Source organism: Astyanax mexicanus, chromosome 25 (assembly GCF_023375975.1).
Source record: "Astyanax mexicanus isolate ESR-SI-001 chromosome 25, AstMex3_surface, whole genome shotgun sequence".
Taxonomy (NCBI): Eukaryota; Metazoa; Chordata; class Actinopteri; order Characiformes; family Acestrorhamphidae; genus Astyanax; species Astyanax mexicanus.
In genome coordinates this window covers 17,325,561-17,347,050 of record NC_064432.1, presented here as the reverse complement: position 1 = coordinate 17,347,050, position 21,490 = coordinate 17,325,561, and the positions used below count along the sequence as shown (strand labels likewise).

General features: G+C 37.9%; 2 protein-coding genes across 3 annotated transcripts in view; one reads left to right on the top strand and one right to left on the bottom strand.

Moving 5' to 3' along the window:
• The window catches only part of LOC103041365 (equilibrative nucleoside transporter 2), a 28,500-nt gene extending 26,502 nt beyond the window's left edge, over positions 1-1,998 (bottom strand). Inside the window, exon 1 of the mRNA XM_022681914.2 lies at positions 1,866-1,998. The gene's annotated coding sequence lies outside the window, so the exon portion shown is untranslated. The remainder of the gene's footprint in view (positions 1-1,865) is intronic.
• A 4,201-nt stretch (positions 1,999-6,199) lies between these two features.
• LOC103046990 (RAS guanyl-releasing protein 2) overlaps positions 6,200-21,490 on the top strand; it is a 54,921-nt gene continuing 39,630 nt past the window's right edge. The window contains exon 1 of one of the 2 annotated variants that reach the window (XM_022681911.2): positions 6,200-6,385. The gene's annotated coding sequence lies outside the window, so the exon portion shown is untranslated. The remainder of the gene's footprint in view (positions 6,386-21,490) is intronic. The other variant, XM_022681912.2, reaches the window with a different exon arrangement.

The following is a 21,490-nucleotide window of genomic DNA, read 5'->3' as shown; positions in this document are numbered from 1 at the left end:
CTAGGGCCATTATCTTGCAGAGCACTGAACAATGGCTAAGCATCCATTATCTGTAGCTTCGGGCACCAGCAGGATAATTCTGTCCTCTATTAGGCTGGAACACCACACACAAAACACACACACACACACACAAAGCAGCAATCAAACAGGCAGGCAGACAGACAGACAGACAGACGTTCCATCAGTCTGTCCAGCGTACCCTAAATACCCAGATTTGGAAGACCTCTCGTCTTGCCAGATTAGGCTACAGATTATTCAGTCTGACAAAGGGAAGCCAACAGAAGCACATTCAACCAAAGCTACATTTAAATTAGAATTTAATTCTAAGACAATAATATTAATTTGTGATGAACTCATATACTCTACCCCACCTGTGCAGTCTTTTTAAACAATAGGCCTCACAGTACAGACATACAACCCACAGCTAACCTAAATGGCCTACACTTGATTTATTAATAAATTACACATCAGGTTTTCTAGTTTCAGTCTACAGGTGTTAAAATATTCTGACCTTATTAGCAGGAATGATAAAGTCCAGGCTGCCAGCATGGGGATCTACTGCAGTCAGATTTAGTTATGTCTACCACAGGAAGCACAAGCTAACTTGTATGCTAAAGCACAACCCATTTAAACACTTCCTTAAAACATTTCTTGACTAACGTCTACATGTCTACAATAGTAATCTACAATGTAGGAAAAAATAAATAAAGAAAGAGATTAAATGAAAAGGTGTGTTCAAACTTTAGACTGGAACTGTATGTATAGTTTTGTATAGGAAGGCAGTTTCTTTTAATTACAGGTTGTAAAAGTTTAAATCAATATTCAAGCTCTTTCTACGAGAAAATAGGAAGCTGTTTGTTAGCTAGCTCAGTGCTAAGATTATTTAACTGCACTTTGTTTTACCAAGTAGCTAATCTAAGTCTGTAAACCTTTGATTAAATAATTATTCACCTTTGGTCATGATCCAGCATTTGAAATAGAAAGCATGTTAGCAAATACATTAGATAGCTAGGTGAGCTAGAAAATGTCAAATAATTCCTAATACAGTGAAAGACTAGTTTGTTTAATCTAGTGACTTTAATATACAGTCATGTGTTGTTTATTAGGAAATAAATTACTAAATATATAACATAGTTAGCTAGATTATTTACAAACATTATGTTCGAAGGTTTTTTAAAACATATATTAAAACTTACTAATTAAGCTAAAATATTTTTTATCTGATAAAACACATATCTAGGTATATAGGCAAAGATATAACCTACAGGGGTTATATACATTTAATTAATTAAAAAAATGGCGGGACTTTTTTCTTACCTTATTTGCATTGCTGTCAATAGACACGTGTTATGCTAAATGTAGGTAACAGTTAGCGTTATATGTAGGGCTAAATGTGTATCTTATGTAGGTTATATGTACAATTTAGATTAATTTAAAATAAATAAATAAATAAAAAAACACACCTCATACCCTCCCTTACCAATTAAAAAAATAATTAAAATAATTCATTACCCACTAATGGTGTCCCTTCAGCTAATCCCTTCATTAAAATACCAGCAGGCCAGTTTATTATCTAAGTCCTTACTCAAGGACATTAACCTACTGAACATCACAGCGGCTTCATAAACACCCTCAATAATCAACATATAAGCCAGCTTCAGTATCATTATGATCACTTACAGCGCTGATAATGAAGCACCAGCCCTCAGTAATATTCAGTCATCAGAGAACTGAGAGCGGAAGAGAACAGGAGGACCACATGCTCAGGTGCTCCAGTACCAGCCTACATCCTTCCCCATACAGCGGGATTTACACCCCCAGAGACAGAATAACCCTGATACTCACACAGCCAGCTCTGTACTCACCTCCCCGGGAGTCAGCAGCTCATTCCCTCTGTCTCCTTTTCCTGTAAAAAAAAAACCAGAAACCCCGCTGAACACGGAGCTCAGTACAGCCGGGAGGCTCTCTTTACCCGCCACGCGTTTTCCGGAAGCGCCCGCCCACCTGCGCTCTGATTGGCTACCGCAGAAGTCTGAAAACCAATGGATACAAATAGGGATAGTTCAATAAAAAAGGTTATTCATAAAGCTAGTTCAATAAAAAGTATTTTAATAAAAAATGGGCTATTTAAAGAGACAGTCCAATAAAATAGGAATACTTATATAGGTAATTCAATAAAAAGGGGTATTTAGAGAGGTCATTCAATAAAAAGTTGTATTTTAATAAAAAAGGGGTATTTAGAGAGTTAGTTCAATAAAAAAGGGTATTTCAATAAAAAGGGGGAATTCATAGAGGTAGGTAAAAAAGTGGTATTTTATAGAGGTAGTTCAATAAAAAAGAGGTATTAAGAGAGGTATTTTAATTAAAAAAGAGGTATTTAGAGAGGTAGTTCAATAAAAAAGAGGTATTAAGAGAGGTAGTTCAATAAAAAGTGGGTATTTATAGAGGTAGTTTGATAAAAGAGGGGGATTTAGAGAGCTAGTTCAATAAAAAGAGGGTATTTATAGAGGTAGTTCAATAAAAGAGGGGTATTAAGAGCGGTAGTTTAATAAACGAGGGGTAATAAGAGAGGTAGTTTAATAAAAAAAGTGGTATTTCAATAAAAAAAGTGGCATTTCAATAAAAAGGCGGTATTTAGAGAAGTAGTTCAATAAAAATGAGTATTTAGAGAGTTAGTTTAAAAAAATGGGTATTTAGAGAGGTAGTTTAATTAAAAAAAAGCTATGCAGGAACTGAAAACAAACATTGAAGGTAGAATATGGTTTATACTTAAGATTTACATTGATGCACATTATTGTCTGAAAATGTCTAAAAACAATCATAATACACTGAAAGACAGGTTTGTTTCAACATAAAATATTCTGAAATAAAGCAAGAGGAATGATTAAGTCCATGCTCTTTGCTTTGGTATCTACTGCAGACTGCAGACATCATAAAGCTACCACAGGAAGCAAAAGCTAGATTGTAGTATGTGGGACTGTGTGTATGGTTAATAAAAGTATTGTACATACAATACCAAATTTACAGTGTAAATTTAATATTGAACACATTAAAGCTAAACAGGAACACATGCAGAATTACTTTATTTATATACAAAAAGCAGGTTTCGCTCAGGTGATTGTGGAGGACAAACACTTTTTTACTGTTTACTATGTAATTCTATATGTGTCCCTTAATTGTTTTCATGTCTTTCATATTAATCTGCAATGTAGCAAGTACATTTAATAAAGAAATAAAGAAAAACATTGTCTGATGTACCAGTTGTCTCCATAAACATAAATAATAAAATAAAAAGAAAACAAAAAGTGTGTTTAATATAAGATCAAATATTTAATATTTAAACTAAAAACATCCCAGAAATATTTTAAAGCAAGAAAACAAAATTGTAATTTTAAAACAAAAATCCAAAAAGGACAAAAATCACCAAGTATTACAACAAAAAAGTAACAAACACCCCAAAGTAATATATAATAATAAAAGTATGTTAACGATAAAACAAAACGAAAAAAAAAACATGATTATATATTGCATAAAACAACTAAAACTTAATTTTAAAAGCAGTTTTAGGCAAAGTGGAGATGGTGGCAAAATTGAGAAATGTGAGAGAGCTTTTAATATAGAACCATCAGGTTCAGATACATTTAGCTTGCTACAACATTGTACTACACCAGAACATATGTTTCAATACATTGCCAATTATCCCAATGCACTCCAAGACAAAAAAAACAGTTTTTTTTTATTTATACTGCATAAATTAATAAAGCACAAATATATTTCTTTCTGGATTTTGGTTCATATACTGTGCAGTTTAAACAACAGGAAGTTATGGAGGATTTCCTACAGGTATTTGGCGCCATCTAGCGGACATTAAGGACCCTGCACCCTGCTCAGTGTGTCACCTTCACTGGTATTTAAAATAAACACTATAAACATTTCAGCACCTGATTCTTTTCATTAGCTAATAATCAGACTCTTCTTCTTTGAATCAGAGAAATCAGACAAAAATATGAAACTGGAGCTACCCATGCTAATGGTCAATCTTAACGTGAAGACCTACTGGCCATTATGCCCAACGATTTAGTCTAAAAAAGAAGTCCATCAACTTTCAGCCAAACAATATTTACCTATTTAAAACTGTTTTAACTGGTTTGAGAGCTTTTTTTTAAAAGATTAGATTTGCACAGTGATTCAAATCTTTTAAAGGTCACCTTCCGCGAAAATCCGATTTTTCTTGTTTTTTGTGGAATACAGTAGGTCTCTCCGAGTTGAATGTGTACACCTGCACATTAAACTGTTTTGCAGCCCCCATTGTCTGCAGGAGCTAAGCAAAGAAATCCCCCCTCCACCCCTCCGAAAAACGGGTGAATTTTGAATTATCTTTCTGCCTACGTAGGCAGAAACTCACAGACCAGCCCACCTTGGCTCGAGAAACTCCCAGAGGCGGAGCTGAAGCGACGCAACATCACCGCTCATCAGTTAGGAGGTGGGAGGCAGTGAGCGGCAGAGCGGTGGAGGGGCGTCGCAGTGCTCCTAGCCAATCAGAGGAGAGATATTTGCATGCTGTTTGCATGTATGAATATTCATGAGCAAAGCTGGAATCCGGTCATTTTGGACACACCCCTAAAACAGTCCATTAAAAAAGAGCTATACAGAGACACCTGAGCACTTTTTCATTCATACTAGAGACCACAACTAGACATTTTAAAATGAAAGAAAAAACGACGGAAGGTGACCTTAACATCCTGAACATCGACGGTACCAAAGAAAACGAGACAAACTACAACAAAACTACAGTGTATTTTAAGATGTAGCATAACTGCCAACACAGATTCCTCCACAGTTAATCCCGTTGGATGTGGTTCGTGCTTCTTGGTGGAATGGTGACATTACCCTGGATACTGTGGCTCTTGATACATCACAATGTCACCCATTATGTTGTGTGCATTGCAATATTTTGAGCAAAACTGTGCTCTTTCCCTGCTAATTGAACCTTTACACTCTGCTCTTACTGGTGCAATGTGCAATTAATGAAGATTGGCCACCAGGCTCCTCAAATTTAGCCATAAAACTTCCCACACTAAAATGACAGGTGTTTCAGTTTTATTGTCCAACCCCTGTACTTAACAAAACTAAAAAATCAGCCCACTACATCTCAGCTCAGCTTTTCATCTACTTTTCATAACTACTAAGAGTGTATAACAGTCCAGCAGATGGTGCTGGTCTCCTTCCCGTATCAAACACCTTCAGCTGTCTGTCATACAGAGAGATCCACTGTCTGTAAAAAAGTTTGAGGACACCCTTGCTAATGAATGATGATATTGAATGATGATGCTTCATCCAATACGTTTTTAGGGATGAGCTCGGAATTTGGGGATCATACAACATCCTGACACCACTAATGCTCTGAATGTCACTGAATGCAGTTAGAGACTTCAAAAATGTATACAAAGCCTTCCCTGGACACGTAACGACAGTTACTTCAACAAAAGCAGGATGTATAACATTAGCTAATAATTATTGAGCTATGAATCCAAGAAATCAGAAAAAACACAAAATATTGGAGCTACCCATGCTCCCGGTCAAACTAAATGCCTCGACCTACTGGCTATAATGCCCAACGATTCAGTCTGTACAATAATGAAATAAAAATAAAAAATAAAAATAAAAGAATGCGTCCATGCTAGTTGTGAAAAGCATAAGATGCTGTTTAATTTTGAAGACTTGCTTAAAAATAGGTGATAGATTATGCTAGAAAGATTGAAATCATTTTGAAAACAGATTTGATCAGATTTTTTAAAAAGAAATTTGGGTCTTTTGGAAACTGATTTAAAACTTTTGTCAGAAAATTGCATTAAAATTACTGAATGCACTAAGAGACATACACAATCGTTTCAATATCACTCCAACTAAATTTTAGCACCCTTAACTTTGAAAAGAAAAAAACACACACACTGAATGGGCAGCTATCCAAATACTTTTGAACAGTGATGCAGATGTTCTCAGTATGTGCTCAAATCATCTGATAATCATTTGGTCTCCTTTGGAGAGAAACTTTGCTTTGCTCCAGATGTTCAAATCAGACACTATTGGACAGCAGAGCTCCAGCAGGAGGAAAGCGGTACTGCAGGACCTTATTAAACGAGTAGACTGAGAAACACATGCAGCAGCAGTGAGAGAGAGAGACAGAGAGAGAGAGAGAGAGAGAGAGAGAGAGAGAGAGAGAGAGAGAGAGAGAGAGAGAGCGAGCGCAGAGCAGCAACAGGCAGTTGCAGCGTAAAACACAGTCCAGGAGGCTGGAAGTTCTGACCTGCAGCCGTTTCCACACCTTCAGGAGACTGGACGAGACGCCTGCATTGCGCTTGACTGGGGGATCCAAACTTTGAAGGTGAGACCGGTTTGTGTGTGTGTACTGTATCGTTTAGCACGAACGGGGGTGCATTGTTTCCCATTAAGAAGGTAGTACACATGATGGCTTGGTTTAATAGGTGTGAAAAGACATTTACGCATTCCTTTACGCATGACGCACAACTGGCTTGTGCCGGTTTACGTGCATTTAAACGGTGCAGCAATTGAACATACACACACACACACGCTCACACACTGTGCTTTTGCCAAGTACTGCTCTGAGAGAGTAAGATAGAGAAATAGAGAGAGAGTGAGAGACACCAGTTCAGCACCATGCCGTGCCTTTGCAGGTATGCAGCAGTGTAAGTCATGCAAAGCTAATGCCCAGCCAGACACAGTAAAGCAAGCCCCTGGCTGAACATCTGCCACAGCTTGCATGTGCATGCACGAGATCCCAGTGTGTAACAATACACTGAGGTGATGCTGCTGAACCATCTGTTGCACCAAACCTGCAGCACATTCAGCTTTACTGCCCATTACCTCACTAAGTCATTTATGAAGAGATGATGATGAAAGGCAGTGTTTTATAGGAGTCTAAAGCGTGGGTTATGTTTGAGGAGGGATGCGAGAGGATGGCATCCCTCTGGTGGAAAAACACAGGGCAAATGTGAGCTTCACAGACTGGCACTATGGCCCTATTCACTCATTCTCTTTGGAGTATTACTGTCTTATTTGTGTACTGTGTTTGGGTGTTTTGAAGATTTCTAAAGTTCATACACTGACATGCGTGTGTGTCATAAACTGATGCTGCCTCTGGTGTTGCCTCAGGGCTTTAAGTCATACATTTATAAATAGTGACGTGTTATCTTGTGATTGCGTTTTATTATTGCCTATTGTGCTCATGGCAAGGCAACATGAATTATTGTATGAGACGAATAGATGGTAGTGTAGGAATTTTACATTTCTTGATCCACAGTGTCATTTGTGTACCTGGAAATACATCATAGAATGCCTTATGCCTTAATGCCTTACAGTGGACAGCACAGTGGGTGTCTGGCTAGAATTGTCTGTGTACAGACAAGCGACTCTGGCAGAAATCACATACACATTCAATGCAGGAGACTCCACATTTATAATAGGTTCTGTCCCAGGACATATGGCATGTCAAAGTATATTAGGAGTTTGTTGCAGGAGTTCAAACCCAATTGAAAAGTGGCAGGTGCAGTGCATTATACAGAGGATTTAATAATTAAATGTGTAAGCAAATGTTGATAAACAAAAGTATTACAAAACTTCTCATATTGTATAGATTTTCATTAATAGCTTGCACGCAAATGTTCACAGCAGACGCTGAGTTATTTTGTGTTCTCACTGGATAGGAAGTAAACTTTTCATTTACTCAGATTTTTTGAGTATTTATTTTTGTGAATAATTTTTATTACAATATCCGCTACCTGTTAACATGCTACAATTACTTTTTATTGTGATATATTGGTGTTTTTTACTGTTACAGTTTTTCTATACATTTTATCTATGGAAAAAAGGAATATATTGCTTTAATTAAAGTATCACAATATATCACAATATACCAAACTGTATTATCACCTGTAAACCTACTAACTAACAATTTTTAGTTGGTAGAATGTTTTCTGTACTTTTGGTTCTTAAAAAAATGAATCTGTCATGTTTTCCCTAATGTTCTTTAAACATTCAAAGGATTAAAAAAAAAAAGTATGGTAATGGTTGTTCATAGTTAAAAAAATGTACCCTGCTGAAAAACAGCCTGGCCTGTTCAAGTATAGGTTATGTTTCTATTTAAGTATGATGATTTAGCTGATCCACCAACATGACCAACCTGGCTAAGCTAGACCTCTAGTATGAACAAGCAGGGTCATGCAAGTTAATCAACATGCCCTGCATAAAAAAAATCAAACTTAGCATACACCAGATCATTTACCAGCACTAGGTACGTTTTTACTTGTATGACCAGCTTTTCAAATGCAGTTGGCCATCAAAGATCAGCAAAAGCTGTTTTTGAGCTGAAAATCATGCATTTTAATACTAATGTTGCTTGGGTCTGGCCGTGGGGGGGCTAAAGGAGAAGGTCCGGGTTGAAGCATTAATGCTACCTCTATTAAATGGCTTTTTGCAGGGTGGGATGTATGTTTTAGGAAAGTTACATTAAGCATTTACATAATGCTAATGTTATTCCAACTGGTGACGTGGTGTAAGAAACATAACATAATGTAATAACACTGTGATGCACATATTTAATACACCACATGTTTTTAGAACATTCCTAACAGGTCTTTTTTAGAATTACAGGCTTACATTCCTAAAACTCTTGCTAAACGTTCTTATAACATTCTTATATGTTAGCTAGGGAACAGTCTAGACTGCGAGATATGGATCAGAAGAGCAGTGTAGAGTTTCAGCACTGTGGTACTGAAGGGCTATGTCTCCACAGAGACAGGCAAAGAGGTCAGAGGAGGCTCATTCAGTTATGTATTGATTTGCCTCTTATCTCATTATAGCCTGTCTGGGGTCACCCAACTCAAGGGGCGGTGAGGATGTGAGTTCATTGTAATGCGTCAGATGGTGCTCAACCTGTGTGTGGTTCAATTCTGCTTCTTGATTTTCAATGGAATGATGTCTAAATATAGCAGCATGTTCATAGGTAGTGAGTTAATGCTATTGCAATAGATGAGTCTAGGTTTGGACTAAACAGCACTATTGTTGTGTAGTGTTTGGGAAAGCTTAGCAAAGGCTTGCCTAATTACAAAGTTGTGCAGGTATTTAACCTTAGTCAATTCACAGTGTCACATGTATAACAGGAATAACAACCTCTGGCTAGAATTGGCAATGCCGAAATCACATCAGCATTCAATGCAGGAGGCCCCACAAGCATATCCTGCAGGTTGCTTCTATGGGACAAGGCAAAAGCAATGGGACACTATATTAGTTCCTACCAACTTTAGTATTACAGGTAGCTTTCATGGTCTTGCTAAATGGTTGCTAACTGGTTGCTATGATATGACTAATGCCAGGTTCACACTGCAAGATTTCTAGCCCTGATTGTTGAGTTGCCAACAGTTTTTGAAGCCTTAAATAGGAGACAAACTGGCATTTGCTGAACACTGGCTTGGTTGCCATGTGTGAAGTGCTGAAACAAAAATTTAAATACCAAATACTTAATGCATGCTCATAAACTGCTCATATATACAAAAATGCTCTTAAAGCTTCACAGTATTACTATATTACAATATTACTATTTCACAACGCATTGTGTACGATACGATATGGCACAACCCCAGACAGGTTTAGTACCTGGACCTGTCAACAACTCTACATCTGTTAGAGTGAAAAGTGCTGTAACTGAAAGTGCAGTGAATAGCTACAGCCAATGAGAGCACATGATACAGTGGAGTAATATAACATAAACAAGCAGCCATTTTCTCATCCATAAGCTTTTCTTTTTCTTCTGTGTTTTTTTTCAGCAAACAAGTGCACAGACAACATGCATTGCTCTCTTATTTGTATTCACATTCATTTTGGAAGAAAAAAAGACATATTGCACATGGCATCACATCAGTTTAAGTGTGTGTTTTTGTAATGAAACGTTCATAGAGAGAAGTAATGCAGGATGGGTGCTCCACAGTGGCAAGGTGATTGCTATAGTCATTTTATTCAGGCAGTTGCCTGATGCCTTTGATTAGTGGTTGCTAAGGTGTTAAAACGTGGTTGTTTGCTGATTGTTGTGCAAAGGGTATGCTGTGGTACACTAGATGTTTGGTTGCTACAAGTGTATTTTACAGTGTCATTGTTACATTTAAAGGGTAAAGTGGTTTGAGTGATCAAATTTGTATGTTTCAAAAGCGTCTTGGGTGCGTTTACACTTGCATTTTTATACGCTTTATTCTTATCCAGACATAATCCTAATACTTAAGATGAAGTGATCAAGTGTAAGTATACATTGGTTTACGCAATGATAGGCCATTACTCTCCGAGCTTCTGAGTCTCATCATTTGATGAAGTGAGCAGGGCTAGGGCTAAATCAGACCCTGCTCTTATGTACTATTTTTATGAACCACACAGGAAACACACACACACTCTTAACCTTCTTGACCTCATTTTAACCTCTGCACTAGCCCAAATCTCTGCTGTGTTCTGGAGATGAAACCTGTTTTAGCTGTGTATTGTTAGAGCTGCAGTAAATCCTCTGAAAGCCGTGTAAAGATAGAGTAAGAGGAGAGGAGAAATCCCTCTTTAATGGGGTGTTTGACTTGTGGCCTCTGAATAGAGCTGGTTATAGTGATTGACGTACACTGCATTCTGTGTAAACAACCGCTTTTCAAGATTTGGCTTTACTTTCACAGCCCTAGTTTCAGGCTTGAGTGTGAATTTTATGAAGACCTGCTTCCAAAAATACAAAAAAAGTGCAATTATACGGTGAGATAAAAAATATAATTATTGGCAAGCCTGGTGTGATAAATCCTTTTTGTTAACTTATTGTACAATATATTGACATGACCTCAATTACTTTTGTTGATTCCGAAATGTTAGCAAAAAGAGCCCATGTCACAATTGTGTTTAGTATATTTTTAAACACCTCAGTGTCACTGCTGGTCTGAGAATAGTCCACCAACGACATGCTGTGGGTAGCGTCCTCTGACTACTGATAAAGGACTAGAGGTTGATCAACACAAACTGGGCAGAGACAGATGAGCTTCTGCCTCTGACTTTACATCTACAAGGTGGAGTAGCTAGGTAGGAGTATCTAACAGAGAGAACAGTAAATAGACACAGTGTTTAAAACTCCAGCAGCACTGCTGTGTCTGATTGACCTAAACCAGCACAAAACAGTCTAACACACCATGTCTATATCACTGCAATACTGAGAATGACCCATCACCCAAGCTACAGCTGCTCTCTGTGGTGCTGTTGGGTTCTGACCATTTGAAGGACAGGGTGTAAGAAGGATTGTAAATTATGCATAGAAGGACTTAGTATATAATTATAGAATTACAGAAGTGCTCTGATATAATCAGTGGAGCTGAAAAAAATAATAAATGAATAATGAGTGTAGAAACAAGGAGGTGGTCAAAATGTAAGGCTTGAATGGTGTATATACACCATTCAGCCATAATGCACCATTTAAACACATCTGACAGGTTAAGTGATGACTAACATTGATTATCTGGTTATAGAGGTGGTTCTTATCATCACTGGGTAGTTAAAAACATAAACCAAAATGACAACTGTACAGGGGAGAGATAAACCTTCTTAACTTTCAATAGAATTCAATGTAAAAAGAGTTTATTCCAAGTAATTTTGGAATTTTAATGTTTTCTATTGGTCCACTGATTAAGCAATTTAGACACAGTGTAAATGACAGTTTGTGTGTTTAAATTATGTAGTAAACTAAAAATCTACAAAAATAGAAATACTTGTTTTTCATTGGACAGTGATGATGTATTAGGCAGCAAGTGTACAGTCAGTTCTTAAAGTTGATGTGTTTGACAAAGGGTAAATAGCATTAGCATAAGCATAAGAACTTGAGCTACTTTGACAAAAAATACTGTTCACTCTTATATATAGCTGAAGAAAAATACAAATAAACACAATAGATGATATAACGATTATCAGATATTATTCAGATCATTTTCCATTTCCATAATAATTGATAATGTATTAATCGTGACAGGCCTAGTTGGGGATGCAATCAAATCCTCACAGCAGTGCTCCAAAATCTAGAAGAAAACCTGTCTGGACAGCATAGATGTTATTCAGCCTTTGCCAGAAGCTTATTGAACCAGTCATGCAGTCATGCTTGCTTTCAATGGTGAGCATATTGGTGAACTGGTCATGATATTATATAAACCAGTCAATTGATTGACTGCATTTCAGTCTTGCTGGCATTTTCCAGCCCAGAGATTGTACAGTGTACACACACACACAATATTCTATGCCTCTAAAATGAGCTAAACTGAGCTTTCACCTGCAGCCCCTTGTAAAAGCGGTACAGCAGCTGTGTGCGAATGCATTGTAGAGTCTCTTATTTAATTGGAGCTTTTTTTTAGCAATCTCATTCATGCTGAACAAACAGATCTGGTTCAGGAGGGAACAGTGTGGCTGAGCCGAAGCAGAAAGGAAAAATCAATCCAACCAGCACGAGAGCGAGAGAGAGAGAGACAGACGGACAGAAAAAAAGTGATGTCTGCTAACAAAGGAAAGTTACTGTGAGCTTCGTTGCACAGACAGGACCCGTGATTGGTACAGAACGTGTGATTTAGTGAGTCCCCATAATGCTGGAAGAGTAGTGAAGTGTATAAGTGCAGTCAGTCAGTCAGCTGCTTTCTAATTGTCGTACATTTAGCTACTGGAACACGGTGAGACTGAGGAACTGTGACAGAGAGAGAAACAGGTAGTGATGGAGGCACTGCTCTAAAATAATGGATAGGAACTGTGTGGGAACCGATACTAACCTGATTTATCCTCTAAAGCACTTTGCCACCAGACTTTACCTTTGTTTTTTGTTCTTAGTTGTGGTTCCACATTAGACATGGAGTAAAATGAGTCAGCATTATGGAACTGGAGATTGTGTACAGTCTAGATTTGCAGTGGCTTACTGTTGTATTGTCAGGTATACCACAATATGAAAATTGATGGGTATCATACTGGTTACATTAACATATTGGGTTAAAATGCAACCAAATATTAATATGCTGTTTTAATCTTTACCAATAGCAAAGCTTTGTTCAAAGAAAAAAATATCTTTAGTCTATTACATCTCAGTTTTAATGCAAAAAAATGATAAGAAGACAACGTAGAAGATAAGTAGAGGAGCTGGAGAAGAACTCCAGCAACAGTAACTTTTTAAAAATGTATATTTTAGACATTTTTTGAAATTTAAGAAATTAAGAGAGACAATTTAACTTAATATTATAGATTTTTTTTTTTAAAACATACAATTGCAACCCTAAATACAGCACAATCAATACAAAACTTTTACAAAACAGTTTTAACACTACTTCTCCTACCTGTAAAGCACGATTTGAGTGTCACTAGGTATAAGCATCAATTAAATGCCATAAATAAAAGTAAATTGAACATCAGTGGATGTAGTGTTCGATTCTGAAGCTTAGTTGCTAAGATAGCCTCTAGTACAGATACACAGAGTGTCAGACAGCTCAGTACAGCTGTTCTGGACAGACTAACCTGATTACTGTTGTAAAAACCTGTGTCTGGGAGAGTGAAGTTAGCTTATTTGGTTAGCTAGATAATGAGTGTTTTTAACGGACAAACCACTAACAGCACAGCACAGACTGTGTTCAAGCTAAATGAGACTTAAGTCAAACATGTTTAGAAGATAAATCTTCAAACATGTGCACACAGTCGAGTGAAGGATCTTAGAAGTGTCTTGAGACACACCTTGCAGACTCCTATGTCCAGGTTTAATGGCTTTGCCTTTGATTTGAATAGCTAAAGTTACAACTATGGTGGTCCCAGAATATGGATGACCCAGAAACATGTGGACAAGGGGATGGACAGATGCAACAGATTCATACTTAGAGTAAAAGCACTGCTGATTCACCTCCACCTCTTCAGCTGATTATACGCTAGGCAGAAAAACATTATAAACATTAGAACATTTTGGAGAGGTCAGAGCTGGCCTGAGCAGTGAGGGAGGAATCATTCACGACCTCACCGCTAATGAGCTACAAGGTGAGGCCGAAAAGAGGCGCTGAATGATTCGCCTGCCACATCAAAAAAGATGAGCTCCTGGGAGGGAAATTAAAGTGTGGCCCTAGTGAAAGCACAGAAGGTCAGTGTTACAAAGATGGTGCTAATTGACAATCCATTACGCCGAGTCTTTTGAAGGTGGGTGTTGATTAGCTATTGGCGTCTCCACGTCTTGCAAGAAGAGTGCTGATTGGCTGAGGGATGTGATTAGAGGCGAGAAAGCTCTAAAAGAGTCTGGGCGCTGTGCTGGTGGGTGAAAACAAGCTCCAGTGTGAGTCATTTAGGAGAGACACTGCAGAATATGTTAGCACCTGCACACAGCAGGCTTATGTTAATATTAGCGTGCTTGAAAAAAAAAAAAAATTGGCATTCCATTTGATCAAATTATGCAAGCGCTCTCATGACAAAGCTTCTAGTATCCACATATCTGCTTTTCCATACAGAGATGAGTCACAGAGTGAGAGAGAGAGAAGGAGAGAGAGAGAGAGACAGACAGAAAAAAGAGAGATAATCGAGCCAACATGCAAATCTTGCCGAGGCTATGTTTAGGATTTTCTCCTTCCTGATCCTCTGCATGGAGACACGGCCTTATCTCGGGCATCATCGCAGTCAAAATACAGGAAGCTGTGCTTGACCTCTGGCCTTCTCCAGGCCTGCGTTGAAATACGGATAAACAGGAAGCTGATGGTTCCACTGCTGAGCGTACTGAATGTGTTTCAGGATGATGCAGGCCTGTTTTGAGCAGACATGCTGTTAGAATTATCTAAATAGGAGACACGTGCGACAGAAACACAAATTAAGGGTTTATATTCACTTGTCAAAAAACAAGCTGCAGAAATAGTTGCCTCAAGAGGGTTGGATTACAATGCTATTGCGAAGAAAGATAAAGGTCACCAGAAACAATACATTTTATTTAATTGTTAAACATTTAGACTGATGTGGGTTGTAGAGGTTCCTAAAGGTGTTCTATGATAATCCATCCCATGCAGCTTAAATATTCACTCAGTTTCTGCAGATTTTGCACTAGGTTGGTAAAGGGACAGGTCTGACGTTGTCTCTGGCCATGACATAGCATTAGTGTCTTCATGGCAAACTCTTGAGACAAACACTCTCATCCTGTAATAGCGCACCAGATTGTGAGTTAAGAAAAAGTAGGAACCCTGGAACCTTGTTAAAGTAAAGTTGGGCTATCAAAATGCCTGTAATGAAGACCAAAGATTATCTCTTATTTTACAAAAATGTACCCCACACCATGACACCACACACATCAAAAAACACTGATCGTGGTGCTGACTTTAGTGTCTCAATACACAGATTTCTTGGTTGTGTCCACCAAGACAAAAGCAGGACTCCTTACTGACCATGAACCCCTGCTTTCTTGCACAACTACCCTCTTATGTGATGACATGATGAAGGGTTTATTAAGCAGTATCTCTGTTTGTATGTCTGTTTATGTCCGATTAAGTTTTCTCTATTAGTATTCTATGTTTGTCATTCATTTTTTGGATAAAACTACTGCAACATCCTTGACTAGCTTCCCAGTACCGTAAATTGGTGGGACTTTGCCCACTCTCTTTATTGCACTGGGCACGAGGCTCTCACAGTTGGCACAAATCTCTTGTATTTGGCTCTCAGATCAGACACATTTTTACTGACCTCTCAATCCCCTCCATCATAACCTCTGGATGAATTACTGTTCCAAAAAATACTCTGATTAAAAACACTCTGGACCAGAAATGGCTGCCTTCTGAAGCAGTTATTACAGTATGTTCTTTTGAGGACAGATGTTCTAAATACCCCTCTCTGTGTTTGAAATATTTGAGTTGCTCCTGCTTAGTATATGGAACTTATTCATAAGTTTGTTCAAATGCATATTTATAAGTGCATTAATGCAGTTATCTGATTAGTCTAGTTCTTCTTTAGATTGGAGTAAGGTCTAAAAAGGGAGTAAGAATTGCTAAAGAAAGTTGGATTTTAGACTCTTAACCGGAGAATTCTCAAATTTCTCAGTCTGTGCTTATTGCTAACTTACACCTTGCAAATGTCTATTTTCACTCCTTTGCCCTGCATTGTTAAAATAGCAAAGAAGCTTTTAAATATATAGCCACACCTATGGTGCACCACTGACTGATTTGAACCCTGACAACATTCAGCCGTCATTCGTTAATATCTTGGCAACACAGAAGAGCTGTGTACTCAGCCTCACCCCGGTCGGTACACACAAACAAGGACGCACAGCAGAGCACAAACCCAACTTTACATCAACAATAAACAGAATACTAAATAAAAAAAATTGCTATTCACATAAATGACATGCTTGTGCACCTTCACAACATGAATGTGCAGGTCAGTTTCCTCTGCTAATACTCGCAGAAGCACTGTGTCAATAAAATATCAATCCGCCAATGTCGGAGCGCATCTGGCTCTTAAAGGAATTGGCAAGAGAAATACTGATTGGTTTATTTCATATTACACCCAAAACACACTCATGAGAATTTGTACATGCCTTTTTAGTACATTAGTACATGCGGCATACTTTGAGACGAGCAAGGTTCATTTTGTGCGCCCACACAATACCAAAGAAACACAGACCCTACTAAAAAAGCTGAGCGGTGCTCTGTTTAAAAAAAAGGCCCTCAGTGTTAAAATGTAAGCCACAAAGGCACAGTCAGAAATGGAAGCTTGCCGCTGAACAGATCAGCACATTGACCCATAGTGTGAGCACTGCCTAAAACAGTAGCGTCAGTTCAGCCACATGAACTTCCTTATTTTGGTGGCTTTTACTGTTTTTGACAGCGAACAAATGTCAAGACTCTTCATCTCACAGAAATGATATACGTGGATTACAGCTAGCTATGGAGTAAATTGCAGTAAGTGAGTCACCACTGAAAATCATTTTATTCCTTGTTTACATTGAATGAATGACATTTAGCTTCAGTGTATGCCAGTTGTATTGACAAACGACAAATACACCACTTGACTTGACTGTAGGATTAAACCTGTGATGATGTGTGTAATTCATATTCACCATATACACCATATTCAATATGCACATAGTTTTTTGTTTGATTTAAACAAGATTTAAAGCTGTAATTGCCTCACAAGACATTTTTACACAGAGAATACCTAATGATTAAGTGTTTCAGGTGTTGTTTTGCTCCATTCTTCCTGCAAACACTTTTTGAGATGTGCAACAGTACAAGTTTGTCGGTGTTAAAAAAAATCCCTGCAAACTTTTTTTGCACATAGTATTCTATTGGGGACATGTCAGGTCTACAGGCAGGCTCTTCCAGCAACAGTACCATCATCTTCCACAGCCATGTTTTTGTAATATGTGTGCAGCATGTGATTTTGCATTGTATTTTTTAAAAAGGAATGGGCATCCCTGATAAAGATATAGTCTTGAAGGTAACTTATGTTCAGCTATTGCTGAATTACAGAATTCAGTTCCATCTGAGGGAAGAGATCATGGGTTTTCAGCATCTGTTTGCTGTTCATGCGTTCATATCCCACCGGAGGCCTCCACACGTCACAATATGTAAAATCGCGATTTCTCCATTTTGAAAATCGCATTTGAATTAATAGAATTAATTGTGAAAATCGCCCAGCACTAATATGCAGTTTAAACATATAGATATTTATAGTTTTTTCGTTTGTCATCAAACAGCATTTGAAACCTCAGTGACCTGAATGCTACCACTGTATTGCATCTAAACCACAACAAGGCCTCACTGATGCTGGCGGGAGTATTCCCCAGTCCTGTAGGAACTAGAAAGTACCCACATTTGCATTTCTGGTTTAATGATTGGCTGGTTATAGAGCGCCTCTGCAAGGAAAGTGAAAGTTTTATGAGTATAACCAAACAAAGAACGATTTGAAAGAGGAGGGAAAGAATAATCTCCCTGTCAGTCAGTCTATTGCAGTCTATTCTCTAGCGTGCTCTCTCTCTAGCTCTCCGCCTGCTGTATCATATCATTGTTGCATTGTGGGAAGTGCTGGCATTCCTCCAGCACTGACTCTTGCTCTTTCTTGGTCTAAGTCATTGTCTCTCTTTCTCTCTCTCTCTCTCTCGTTTTCTCTAAGCGGTTGCCTTTTTTATCTTTTAAAATGCTGCAACTGTCAGTCCTCTGCAGGAAGAAGAAGAAGTGTAGCAGAGATCAGCACAGCATCTCGAGCTGCACGGCTTTGCTAGTGCGAGGTCATGTCTGAGCAGCAGAGGTGGAGACGCTGGAGGGAAGCCTAGTCAGATCAGCAGAGCTCAGAAGGGTCTCAAAGCCTTTTTTGTGCAGTTTTTTGCAGGTTTATATGGTGTATTGTTGCACCCTGCTGCTGTTACACCTTGCCCTGCTTTTTTAATCCATTTCTGTCTCGCACTGTTCTTACTTTCTCTTCACTCTCACTTTTACAGGCTTGCGCACACACACACACACACACACACAAACGCACACACATATCCGGTATTTGTTGTGCCCTCAATTTTTTTTTTATATCTGCAAAAGAACAGCAGCAGAACAGGAAGCATCTGTCCAATGGAAACCAAAAAGAAAAGAAAACAATGCAACCGATAGGGTTGATCTTGGTTTAAGCATCACATGAGACATATTGCAGGCTTCTGTAAGTCCTGGGACTAAGTGCAATTATTTTTAATGGATGATATATTGTCCTAGAAATAAAAAAAAAAAACATTTAATGACGCTTACACTTACAGATACACATACACACAAATAAACACATAATCCAAATATATTTTTTACACATACATCCCTACTGTGGGATTAATAAAGAAATATCCTCTTATTTTATGCTATATTATAATAGCAAATTAAGAGCAATGCACTTTAATAGTTAGGAAAATTCAGAAATTGGAATTGTACTATAACAATATAAAATTTTATAAATAAAAAGTAAGATAATTGTCACCTAAAAATGAATTAACTACTGTATAGTATACATAACCAAAATTCCTACTTAAGTACTGTATCAAAGTATCTGTGCTTCATTACTTGATACTTCTGTTACTCACCTTCTCTTAAGTCAAGTATCAGGAGAACAGAACAGTACAACCAGCTGAAAGTAACGTGTCTGTTAAAATACAAAGTAAACACAAAAGGAAATATGGAGGATGGCCAAATTTATCATCATGTTCATTTATCATACGATAATTTGATAATCGAATTATTGTGACAGGACTAAAGGGGACACATGCTTATTTAGTATTTCTACTAAAACCGAGTGGATTAAATTAGTATATCCTGCTTTGTTGGAGTAATTCAAGTCAGGTTTATTTGTGTATCGCCTTTTGCCTTTTTTTTTTACAATGTCAACAAAGCAGTTTGACAGGAATCCAGTAACAGGACAAGATATCAAAAATACATTAAACACAAAGAAAAGAAAAGAAAAGCCAGCTGTGGCAAGGAGAAGCTCACTTAGGTCTGGAGGAAGAAACTTTTTGACCAGAGGGGGATGAGTTCACCTCTGGCCAAAAAGTCTTAGCTTCTTCCAAGGTTTCCTCCTCCAGACCTGAGTGATCTTTTCCTTGCCACAGTTGGCGTTGCTTTTCTTTTCTTTCAAAAGGAAATATAAATTATTGATAAAAGAAGCTGTCTCTACTGTCCAGGAAATATGAGATACAGTTGAAAAGTTTTTTTTAAGTCTAGGGAAGCAGATAAGCAAGATTCTCTCTGTGGTGTACCACAAGGCTTTGTTCTTGGCCCCCTTTATTTTCTTTCTATATTCTTGACACTGGGTCATTTAATCTCAAAGCATGGTATCAGTTTTCATGTGATGATGTCACTGCAGTAAGCAAGCTCATAATATCCTGTCTGTGCAGCATTGTTATCAGGATGAATAGCAATTTCTAAAGCTAAATAAAACATTTTTCTAATTGTAAAATAAATTAAAAAAAATAAAGAAAAGCAGCAAGATATGGACAAGCAGTGTCCTGTAAAATTGTCATGGTGTAGAGGATCAATGAGTTTGAGTCTGAAGTGCTGTGGTTAGCACCCAGATGAATGGCTTGTTGTCATGCGTTACACATCCACAAGCTGTGGTGTCCTGGTGTGAGGTGTAAGTATGATGCCATTGAAACACTGAAGCATTGAAATCCTGCTAACCTTTCTCGGGCAATTATTATTATGATGATAATTGTATATACATATATGATGAGGTCTTGGCATGATACAGTATTGGAAATAGGACACATTCCCATTGACTGCTTCTGTCTTTAATGGAATGGCTTTTTTCTCCAGTGCAGTAGTAGACATGCTTCAACATACATACGCTCACACACACACACGCACACACACTCACACGCACACACTCAGACATGTTTACATGTGCATGCATGCTCAAGCATCTTCCTGCTTCAGGGCATGAATCTAATCTAAGTAAGCTGGTTCCTCTGTGTCCATAAGATATTGCAGAAAGAGACAGGCGTAGGAAGCTCCCAAACGCACACACACACACACACACACACACACAGGACTGAAATAGCTACCATCAAATGCAAGCAATTCTAGAGGTCCAAATGAGACTGAAACTGGGGGTTGAAGCACAAACACACGCCTGCACACACAGATACACATACACACATACAAACATATAAAACTACTAACAGATACCAGTTCTTCCTATTTTATTTATTGTGTTCCTCAAAGTACAACTTCCTATGAAAGCTTTTAACATTCATTTCACCACATATGTTTCTCTGCAATAACAGCTGTTTTTTTTCTGTTCTATTTAAATGCATACCAAATGTAATGGCCTTTGATCATTCATCTTCTTCTTGATTATATTCCAGAGGTTTTTAAATTGATAAAATCTAAGAAACTCATCATTTTTAAAGTGGTCTCTTTATTTTTTTCCAAAGCTGTATACTTACATCCTAGTGTACAACAGTTGTATTAATGTTGCTTATTTTTGTTAAGTCTGGAGTAATAGAGTAACAGACTAAAAGAGGGACCTGCAGTTCCACACGAGACACAGAGTAAAGCTGGGCTGCTGCAGCCAGACCAGTCATTAACACTTTGCCAAAATCACGAGTGATTGATTGGGCATGCGCTCATGTGTATTGGAGTGGGCTGGTGCCAGTTGTTAACTGAATGGATGCTCTCCCTGTGCTACTGGGGTTGATGTCCTCCCAGCTTCAGTATTGATTTTCCTCTAATTAGTGTTTGTCTTTGCCACGTCCCCTATGAAGCTAATATGGCCTGTTTTGGAGTGTCAATCACCACACATTCATTGGAGTGGATCATCTTTTTATATAAGTTCTAAAATAATTTAAAAGGCAGTGTGCATATACAGCTCTGGAAAAAAATAAAGTGATCACTTCAGTTTCTGAATCATTTTCTCTGATTTCACTGTTTATAGGTAAATGTTTGAGTAAAATGAACAATGTTGTTTA